This window comes from Alligator mississippiensis, chromosome 3 (genome assembly GCF_030867095.1).
Source record: "Alligator mississippiensis isolate rAllMis1 chromosome 3, rAllMis1, whole genome shotgun sequence".
In the NCBI taxonomy this organism is placed as follows: Eukaryota; Metazoa; Chordata; order Crocodylia; family Alligatoridae; genus Alligator; species Alligator mississippiensis.
Genome location: NC_081826.1, coordinates 291,041,015 through 291,052,079, shown reverse-complemented (window position 1 = coordinate 291,052,079; position 11,065 = coordinate 291,041,015).

Sequence of the window (11,065 nt, the reverse complement as noted above, 5' to 3'; positions counted from 1 at the left end):
CAACAGCAACAAATTTCAGCTTCCAAAATAACAACATCGCTAGAAACTCCTGGCGTAAACAAGTCTTTCTGATGAAGATGCCAGCCATTAATCCAGTAGAGTGCTGTTAATGGCATCAGGTGGATTTCCTTTTAATAAAGCCAGCTAAGGTCACCTTGAAGGACACAAACTCCCTTATACATTAGAGCCTGTGATTCAAAATAGTAACTTCAGGATTCAGAGACTAGAGTCCTAAAATTTGACAACATATTGGGACATCGCGTGTTTAAAAAATTGATGCGGCTAAATTTTTACAGAGAAAGCAATCATGTAGAATAAGTATGATAAATGAGGAGCTTTGGGAAATAAATGACATGCCATCTAGTGGAGGCAGAAGATGACTCTAGCTCTGCAAAGTCTACTACATCAGTAGCAAGATGTCAGGCCAACTTCTCCTGGATCCCCTCTGCAAAGCTGTTCTCGCTGCTGCACATCCCTATTGCCCATGTTGCATTGCTTCAACGTAAAGATCCAGACTGCAGAGCTCCATATAAGAGCCAAGGTAGTATGTGTAATTGGGCTTCTCCACATGGCTCAGAGAAGCCAATATAACCCTTAAAGCAAGGATAATGCTGAGTGGCCCACTGCACCATGCATTATCCAAACCAGGAAAGAACCTGGCCCACAACCTCGAACCATGTAAAGCAACTCAAAGCTGGAGTATTCTCTCTGTTTAATCACAAGCAAAAGTGTGAAGATATCTATGCATAATCGATCTGGGGATATATTGTATGGCAACCTCCATTTTGGATTAGGACATCTATTCATACTATGTGCTGACCTTGCATCTACCTATGCCCATGGTAGCACATTATGATGATATGTAGGAACGGTGCTTGATAATCAGAGGAATGACTGTGATTGAGAAACATTCATAGAGCGATCTAGGGCCACTGACTTTGTTTCTCATCTATTGCTCCAAGCATAGGGAGCAATGGATTTGCTACAGAGGGCTGGCAGCTGTAGATCTACCGTTTCTCTGCCTGGCCCTATGTCCAACTGAAACGGGAATTAAAGAGCCAAGGGCAATCTGAAGTGGGAAAACCCTTGCCACAGGCAAGAAGACCAGGATGGAGAGAGAGAAGCAAGAGGGACTCTGCCTACCTTGACACACTGACAAGGCCTCAGACCCACCAAAGGGGTTAAATCAGACTAAGGGTAACACGGGTGATTCAGGACTTCTGTCATTTTGCAACGATCTGTAGCTCACTAGTGCTTTTTAAGAGAAAAGTGACCATGAGAAAGATATGCCTTTGCTAAGCACATGTTTTTTGCCTGCCTTCCAGGTTGTCCTTGAGGAGTTTAACCTAGAAGCCCAGAGTAACCACAGCCCAAGAAAGCAAGCAGGATGGTTGGGAAGCCTGAGACTGTCCAAGGGTCTGAGGCAGCTAGACTTCAAAATCCTACATCTCAAAGTCAGAGCTCCAGCAAGAGCCCTGAGCCTGGCAGTGTGCCCAAAAGACGACTGGAAGACTGGCCTGGCTTAGAAATGCATGGGTCCTGGCCACTACTGCCCTTACAATAGATGTCTGATGGACCAGAAGAGGGTCAGGCCAGGTTATAACAGTCCAGCCCTCCTACCACCGACATATTGGAGGGGTTTTTTGCTATAAACTACAATAAGGAGGATTGTGATTATAGATTGATCACATGCTGTAACCTACTGGGTGATCAGCTGTGTGCTTGTGAGCAGAATTCGATTAGAAAGGAAAAGAAATACCGCAGACCACGTGGGCAGTGATCTCTATTAGCACACCGCTGAGAGTTTTGGAGCAAACAGGTAAAGTACCATTTACCGTGGTAAAGTACCATTTAGATTGAATCAACCCCTAGTGACAACCCTCCAAACTTCTTCACGTGGTTTAATTCTACTCACAGGCTTTCAGGCAAAGGGATAAGAACTAGCATTTGAATCCTCCCTTATTAAGGAAAAACTTTACCTTAAATCTCACTAGCGTCAAGACCATTAATTGACTCCAAGAGGCTTTGAAAAGGGATGCTGCCTTCAGGCATGCTTTATTGTAAGACTATTTGCATTTAGTAAGAGTTTCATGAATGGTATTTTAGATTTATGGTTTCACTTGGAATCAATGAAGAAGATGGCAGGAGTGTGTAGCTCCAAGCCACCTTTTCTTATGCACTAGTATATAATTAAGGAACAATTTTAGTACACTATAACAATACATGATTCATTTTCTTGATATTCACTTAATTGTGAGTTACATTAAAGCTCAGGTATCAGTCATCCTTCTCCCCAGAGTTTGCATTTATAAATATAGCAAAATATAGATACTATTCACTGCACAAGTACAACTCACTGAGTGCAGGAGCCGGCCTGCTTTACCTATGGGATGAAGTTCTACTTAATGAACATAATTGGAAATTAAAGTCCCTAGGTGTCGCATTAAAAAAAAATCTATTAAAAGTTACAGCTGCATAACCTAATTAAGGCTTAATTTTCATGGCACTATTTATATATGCCCAATTAGGGTTATTTTTTGGGCTATGTCTGAGTTTCCATTTAAAAAAACCACCCATCCAGCTTCTCTCCTCCTTACATTCCCAATATTAATGTACTCTGAGTTTCTGTGTAGTCTACACAGCATGGCTCAAAGCTCAAAGTCAGTAACGGAGCTGACACTGGCATCCATGGGCTCTGAATCAGGCCTTTATTAAGCTCTCTGTGGGCGCATCTACACGTTCATTAATGAGTCGTAGTTACTGCGCATTTAGTTTAGTGCTTCCTTAATGAAGTACTAACTGAACGATCAGTACCTACTGTGCACTATTGTGGGGACACAGTTTTTTGTGACAGTTACTGTGCCTAATAGCCTAATAACACAGTGCAGTAGCTTCTCAGCACGGTTTTTGACCAGCGCGCTGCTGTGAAGTGTTATTAGGCTACCGCACAGTAAGCGTCTCATGTAGACGCGCCCTGTGGTGACGAACACCCTTATAGCATAATAACTCCTTTGACTCCTAATCTGTAGTGAAGTAAGTGAGAAGAAAATCAAGCACTGGATTTCCAAAATAATGTACAAATACCATATTTACTGGGATACAAGATGACGCTGATTATAAAATGACCACCCCTGCCCAAGAATTAGACTCTATATATGGAAAATGTATAAATTTGATATAATTTTCCAGGTATAGAATCTAATTATTGGAGGTCTGTCTTGAGTTTGTCCTCCTCCTACTGCTACAGCAAGGAAAATACATCTGGGTGGTCAGGTAGCCCCTGGGCCTTCTACCCCCTAACTTCTTCCTTTTGCAGTCCCTTTCCCCCTTCCTTACTGTCACACGGGTCTGCTTTATGAGTCAGAAGGTGCATCTACACATGCAATGCAATAAACTTTGATGCTTATTGCACGGATTCACAGAAGTTTAAGGTTGGAAGGGATGTCGTGAGATCATCGGTTCCAGCCCCCCTGCTCTGGGCAGAAAATACTGATGGGGTCAAATAACCCCAGCAAGGTGTGCGTTCAGTCTCCTTTTGAAGATCTCCAGGGTAGGTGCCTGCACCAGCCCTGTTGGGAGTCTACTGCTCCTGGGCACATGTTGACATGTGCATCCCAGACCGCAGCATGTTGAGCTAGGTCAAAGCAGCCCCAGCTGGCAGCCCAGGGCTGCTCCCCCAAGCTCAATGTGCTGTGGAGGGGCTGGCTGGGGCACAAGCGTACTTCAGCCTTGGGATAGCCAGCAGGCAGCCCTAACACTGAAGCACCCTCATGTTCCAGCCAGCTAGGGCAGCGTCTACACATGCGCTGCTGTGGAGCATTTTTCTCCGCAGCAGGATAGTACTTGTATTTACAACTTGTATTACAAGTACTACCCTGCTGTGGAGGAAATTAGTTTACTCCAGCCTAATAGGGGCACATGTCTAGACATGCTACGTTTACTGCGCAACTAATTAGTCTACTGCGCAGTACATGCCTTATGTAGACACGCCCAGAGACACCATCTTTCCATAGAGGAATAATCTGTCTTGCTTCTACAACATTGTCTTTTGTTCTGTCAAGTAACCGATAGGATGTGAAATGTTTATTTGTGACAAATGATATACAGCATTTAAAGGAGCTATCATGGATGACAATTTGCTTTCTAAATAATTGTCATGCTTCAGAAATGAGATTAAATAAATAGCACTGAATTACATGGCAAAAGAAGGGAAGAGGCTATTCAGAGAAAAGCACCTAACCAGGGTATAACTTTGAAATGAGGAAAAATGCTTACTATGGACAAAATTCCAATTAATGGTCTGGGTAATAGAGAAAAATATAGAAATACATTCCTTGGAATGAGTGAAACATAAAAAACTTCCGATTAAGAAAAGATTTGAAAAACATTATTATACATCAATGCCATCTATTGGATACTGAAGGCAGTAGCAGAGAAACAAAGAACTAATCAGAGCACTCATATGATAAGTATCCAATAGAAAAAAGGAGCTTTCCAATACAGCCTAAATCACAATATACCAAACTAGGTTCCCCGTGGGAGATAGCAGAATTTGCCAGACCAACCTGGATAAATAACCTCTCTTGCTAAGACATGGGGTTTTGTTAAAGCTGTGAAAGATGTTGCAAAATCTAGGACGGCTACTAGTGTTTGGAGCAGCCGTGCCCAAAGATGCTCACCAATATTCTAGTTATCAGACTAAGAAGAAAGGGCCAGATTTTGTTACAAATATATTTCTCGGTTTTGTCCTCTCAGATAAGTAAACAGGAATTCCCTGGAGAGTCTGCAGTCTTTTGCTGTGGCAGCAGGGAACCATATTTTGGGTTTTCACTGACTTGTGCTATATGGATTTTTGTCCTTTATAATCCCAAACAAGTTGGCCTAAGAAATATTTAGTCATTGTAAGCAGCAGCTAGGTATTTTATATTAGTACATGCATACCAAATAGCAAGGACCATGTTCTTAAAAGCATCTGCGGAAAAGTGCATCCTTACTCCTTGGAGAAGGACTGAAAAGTGATAAAAGTATTAGAAGCACTAAAGAATTGGTAACTAACTATAAGAAGGCAAAAAGAAACCTTCAGTATTTGTATGGCTCGGTGTTATAATTGTTCTTAGTGCTGTTTCGCAATCACTTGCATAAGGATTTTGTGTTCGGTACATGCCTAGAACATTTGCTGCATCTAAACTGCTGAACCGTTGATTGTGTACTTCTGTGTTCTTGGTGAATTAATAAACGTGTTGATTAGTAAAGAACACCAAATGTCACCATGTGAAAAATAGTGTCCAAAGGAAGATTTGGTCTGAAAAGAAACGAGCAATAAAGTGAGTAAGAAAACATTCCCTGGATGAAATAAAACCTGGGGGTCCGACTCAATGATCTGGGAGTCGGACTCGATCTGGGGGTCCCTTCTGACCCTAACATCTATGAGTCTAATCCAATGCTATCCCAATACTGGCTATAGCACATACCAAAATGGGGAAATCTGGATAGATTTCAGGTTTAAAATCTAACTGACATCTCTGCAAATTCATAGGACTGTGTAACAGGGAACCCTAGCTCTGTTACTAGAAGGCAGACAGAGGGTTCAGAAAGACCCCAGATGACAGAGAAGGGGGGGGGGTGTAACAGGGAACCCTAGTCCTGCTACTAGAAGACAGGTCCACCCCTTTGAGGCCAAAACTTTCTGGGCACAGAATGTTGGTAAGGAGGGGGTTAAATACTGAGCCTGGTCAGCTGACTAGCTGAAGGGGCAGGCCAGGACTATAAAAACCCCGGGGGAGAGCAGCAGTAAGGGCTGGCAACCAAAGGGGAAAGAATGCATCTCAGAGCTCCATGAGAGGCTTGGTAAGCAGGCCAAAGGTTGGAAGAGGGGACTATGGAAGCCCTGAGAGATGGCAGCTGCCCCAGAAGCTAACAGTGGGGAGCCAAAGCACAAATCCGGCGTGAATGTAAGCTGGCATGTGGCTTTCACATTTTTTATTTTTATTTTTTAGTGGCTGTTATTACCCATTGATAGGACTGTCTATATTTCTTTTGGTTATTGAATACCCAGTGGTTTGGGTGAGGCTATTAGGGGTAGGAGGAGGCCTTGTTTTGGGGCCCACTATGGAGTGGGGACCCTGGTGCCAGCAAAGATGTGGCTTTTGGGGGTACACTGACCCCAGTGCCTGAAGGTACAATTTTAAAAGGCCAGGAAAGTCTGGTGCACCTGTGGTGCAACTTTATTTTGTTATTTGGATTCTTTTGTGGGACTGAGCAAGTCTGTTCCCTGGCCTTGAACTGGTACCACCCTGGCTGTGGGGCTGGTGGCTAGACCTCTAGGCTAGGCTCCAGATTGGAGGAGGAAAGAGGGTTAGAGTCTCGGAGTCAAACCCTGTTTGGTGGGTTTAGATGGGGAGGCCTAGCTAGAGAGACCAGGGTCAAGGCCTGTGGAGGTGAAAGACCCCAACATACAAAATACAATAGGCAGTCTCCCGCTTTCAAGAACATCAACATAATAGTTTCCATCAAGACATGGCAGGCGAGTAAAGAGCGGGACTCAAGAAACCTTAAAGGGGATTCCAAGGGTGCCTCACATAGGGCGCAGGTAATGGGGAAGATGGTGCTGGCAAAAGCAACCTGTTACAGACTGACACATGTTTATGCTTATACCTAGAAGGGTCTCTGAGCCCACCAGTGGTGAAGCCAGCCCCATGCCCAGAAAGTATATACAGCCATTCTATCTGATCAGAGCAGAGTCTCAAGAGGATGGATCTTCTTCTGTGTACAGAACTTGAAAGATTTCCAGTGCCTTTATCTTTCCAATTCAACCCCTTGAGCTCTGAGTCTCTTAGCTCTGTCCACCATGCTGCACTCCCTCTTGGGGGCAAGAGTTCTCATGGCACAAGTGTAAGGTAAAACCTCCTCTGTGTCTTGGAAGGCTCCTTTGATCCCTGTGAAGTCCTTTGATATAATTTGTGGGTCAGTCCTGCATAAATGCAACGTTCTTCACATTCTCCCCCTTTCACTTATAGGAAAACATGATTCGTCCCCGCCCCCGCCCTTGTTTAGAATTGCAATTTTCATTTAAAAATATTATTCAGACATATGTCTGGTCATGTTTTAAAAATAAATGAATACTGTGTAAATGAAACCGCAACATACACTAAAAGTATTTGCTTTGTGGAAAATGCCATTTTCTTCCCAAAAAATAAAAGAAATTAGGATAGAAAGAAATGAGTTTACAGCACTGAAGGGCATAAAGCTCAGTAGTCTCCCTGCATGTTGAGCATGGGCCTACTTGTTCAGGGGTCTCGCATGCAGTGTGTGTGGATATGCATCAGTCTTCCCTGCCCTGTGTTGCCCTGCAGTAGCCTCACCCATGCTCCCCAAGTGCTTTCCTGGCTCTGCCTGTTTCAATATATGGATTGCTTGTATGAGCTCCCTGGTGGGAGGCTGCCTTTGTAACCTAGAATTCTCCCATTAGTCTTGTCAAATTGTCCCCGCACTTCCTGGATTCAGCCCCCTTTCCTGTGTAGCTAGCAGTGACCTGGCTTACCTTTGGAGGGAGGGATTGTGCATGAAAAGTGGGGGAATTTGTTTTTTTTGATCAGTCCTAAACAGTGGGGGAAATGCATGCCCCTGTGGAGAATCGGAACAGGGCCCATGTATAATCTGAGACTCAAAACAGGGCTGGCAAGGTGGTGCTGGCTTTATGTGGATCCTCTGCAATACCATATTTAAGGGTGGCAAATGGGGGCCAGTCCCAAGTGCCAATTTAGAAGGGGCTGTAGAATAGCAGACCTTCCTGGGGAGTCCACACCGCAGCAGCTGCCTAGTTGCCAGGGTCTTTGAGTCTCCACAGTAGATACAACTGATAATGCCTCCCCCCACCCTCCACCACTGGCCCCCTCCCTCTCCTCAGCTCTGATCCCTTCCCAGGGCACAAAACTTGCTAGTCATGCCTCTGTAACCTCCATAGAGCTGGGAATTACATCCACTGGGGGAGGACTTGGACCCCACCTACTTATTTCCTCCGAGGAAGACTCTAAATATGTGGGACATGAAAAAGCAGGAAGAAGCACATCATGTACTGGGCTTGTCAGGGGTATATTGATTCTGATCATTTTGGGTCATTTGCTTGCATTTGTATTGACGTTTGTGCGTGTGTGTTCCAGCCCTCCAGAAGGCATCCCTGCACTTAGTGCACGCAGCGGCAGAACATAACTAGCAACCTCTCCTGGATGTGACTGAAAAAATCAGTATTGTAACGTGCCAGAAAAAAAATCAGTGGGTAGTTTATATTGGATTCAAGAATGGAGTATCACTTGGAAACAGGAAATAAGATGTGGGTTATGTATCCTCAAGGGACATCTGTGAGGAATATTCAGCTGTGATTAACGTGACAGCATCTTTGCAGCGCTCGTTGGGCTGGCAGTGAAAACAGAAAACAAAACAAAAAAAGCCCAAAATAATACCGACAACTCTAGGGAGTCCAGTCAAGCCCGGGATGTGTGTGGTATCACTAGCATTAGACTTTTCAGTTATTTATTTTTCATTACACAGTCATCTTACATCATGACTTCTGCCTTTCCTACGTCTGTTTGAATGCCACATACTTCTGTCATCACCTTAAATTATCACTGAAGTCAACCAAGCGCTGAGAGATTCTCAGTTGGTAGGATTGCCTTATTACACTCAGCAATGCTTTTACCTATTTCTTTAGTGGGAGATGGCCAAGGCCCACAAGACAGTCCAATACTTAACTCCTGTTGGCTTTTATGAACGTGTAGATCTGCATCCATCCTGCAGTACTTGTGTCTCCTGTTTACATTCCCCTTAATTTTTGTACTTTCACCCACACAGATCAATTTGACTTTAAAATGCAGGCATAGCAACATTTTGAAAATTAATTCCTAGACTGTTGGGAGTTGATTAACATTTTAGAAATCCTTTATGCTAATGTAGATCAATAGCTCTTGAAGGTCTGAATAAGCAGATCAGAAAGTGCCAGGCATGAGCTGCTGGAGTTTCAGTAAGAGCAGATCAGCAGCAACCCAACTCAACCCAAATGGACAGGCAGCCATGTCCTTATCTAATTGTGATCATGCATTTACCCTCAGGGAGTAGCCTATCATGCCAGATTTCCTCTCCTTCTGTTACTCACTATATCTTCCTTTATTGGCTTTTCAAATCCCCAATCCAACCTTCACCAGTGCACCACGAGTACCTTCCACTAATGTCACGATCCAGTGCCCTCCTGACATGAAATGTTGTCCAGCCCCAGAACACGTACCCCTTGCCTTGACCACTGCACCTGTAGTGGTAGCCCCCTCCCGGCTGAGGATTCAGCAAGGGGCAAACAGAGTTACGTGGCTGTGATCCTGGTCTGTGGAAATCACTGGGAGCTTCACCACTGTCTCTGTATGAGTTAATATGAACGAGGAGCTGTCCTGCATTGTCTTCTGCCTTCCTTCAGACTAACGCACCAACTACCTCTCTCCCCTGTCTAATACCACAGTTCTCAACTATTTAGACTCTCCTTGTTAGACTCGAGGCATTCCTTGGAAAATGCCACCTCTTAGTTAAAAGTAAAAGAGCCACTCTACTGTTGAAAAGAATTCAGAAAGACCACAACCGGTCAGAAAGTTTTTAACACTATAGATTCCTATTTGAAAACCCTAGGTTTAATCTTGTGAATCATGTTTGCATATCTAACCGTATTAACAGTGCATGGCACCCTTGAATGTATCCTGGCACCCTCGTTGAGAATCACTGATCTAATAGCTACAGGCTTGGGCCTGTGCTGTTCAGGCCTCTCTCGTTTACGATTTCCTGCCTTACTGGATCTACATTATCTGACCTATTTCTTTAGGATCTTTTCATCTGCATGTGACAGCAACAGCTGTTTCTGTTGGTGCAAGCCTGCCTCTTTGAGTTATATCTCTGCTGAGTACTGGCTCCACACATGTCATCAGTGCACTGGATACCACTGCATCCAGTCAAGTCTGCTGTAGCAGCACATCTAATATTGGGCTATTTTCACTTTAAAAGGAGGTGTGTAGCCCCTGCTGGAGGCAATTTCATCCCCCTAAAATGTAAACAAATGTCTATGTCAATTCAGCCTTACATAAGGCTACATTTTGAAAGGCAAGACAGGAGATATTTTAAACTAAATTTTATTTTATGTATTTTTTATTTAGGGTTTGATCCTGCAAAGAATTACACGAATAATCTTATTCAGCCATTGACTCCATGACTACTCATGTAAATATAATTTATACATGTAAGTTAGTGTTGCCAAGGTCTGGACCTTAGACTGTAAGCAATACAGGGCAGACATTGTCCTCGATTCTTTTCCTAATACAATGCTTAGCAGCTATGATCCTGTTTGGATACTCTGGGCTTCTTGGTAATTTAATGATATGACAAGTGGATGATGATACCTGGAGAAGGCTGCCTGTTTCACCAACTCTCCCATAACATTTTGTATTGAAAACCAGCTTTGAACTTTTAAAACTAAATTGGTAAAGCACTAGCAAAGATACAATACTGGTATGAACACAACCATGCTGCTACAATGATGAGATCAAGCCAAGTTCCATTAAAACCTACCCACCCATTTTCCTAGTGTGGTTAAGGCACACAAAGGAGGGACATGGCTATTATCATATCCAGCTGCCTTTGACACTGCAGCCCAAATAACCAGGTATGTATTTACAGATGGGTCAACTGGATACTTATGTTAGAATGACTCCAGATCAGGGCTTGAATTCACATGTTTTCAGCCACCACAAGACACTATAAACACTCTGTCATCATGTCTCTTAAGATGGGATGCATGTTACACAGCACTTTTTCCACCTCTGTGGGCCCAGCTGAAAAGGTCACTCTGTTGCCCTGTGGGGTCAGGCCAACTCTCAGGATCTCAATATTGCGCTGTTAGACAGGAGGGTGCAACACAATTGCACATATACAAACACACATCAATGAGGTGCATACACACGTACACACACTCTACCAACTCAGGCACATACACATCCAAACCAGCCTAGGCACATGCATACCTATCACCAATTCAAGC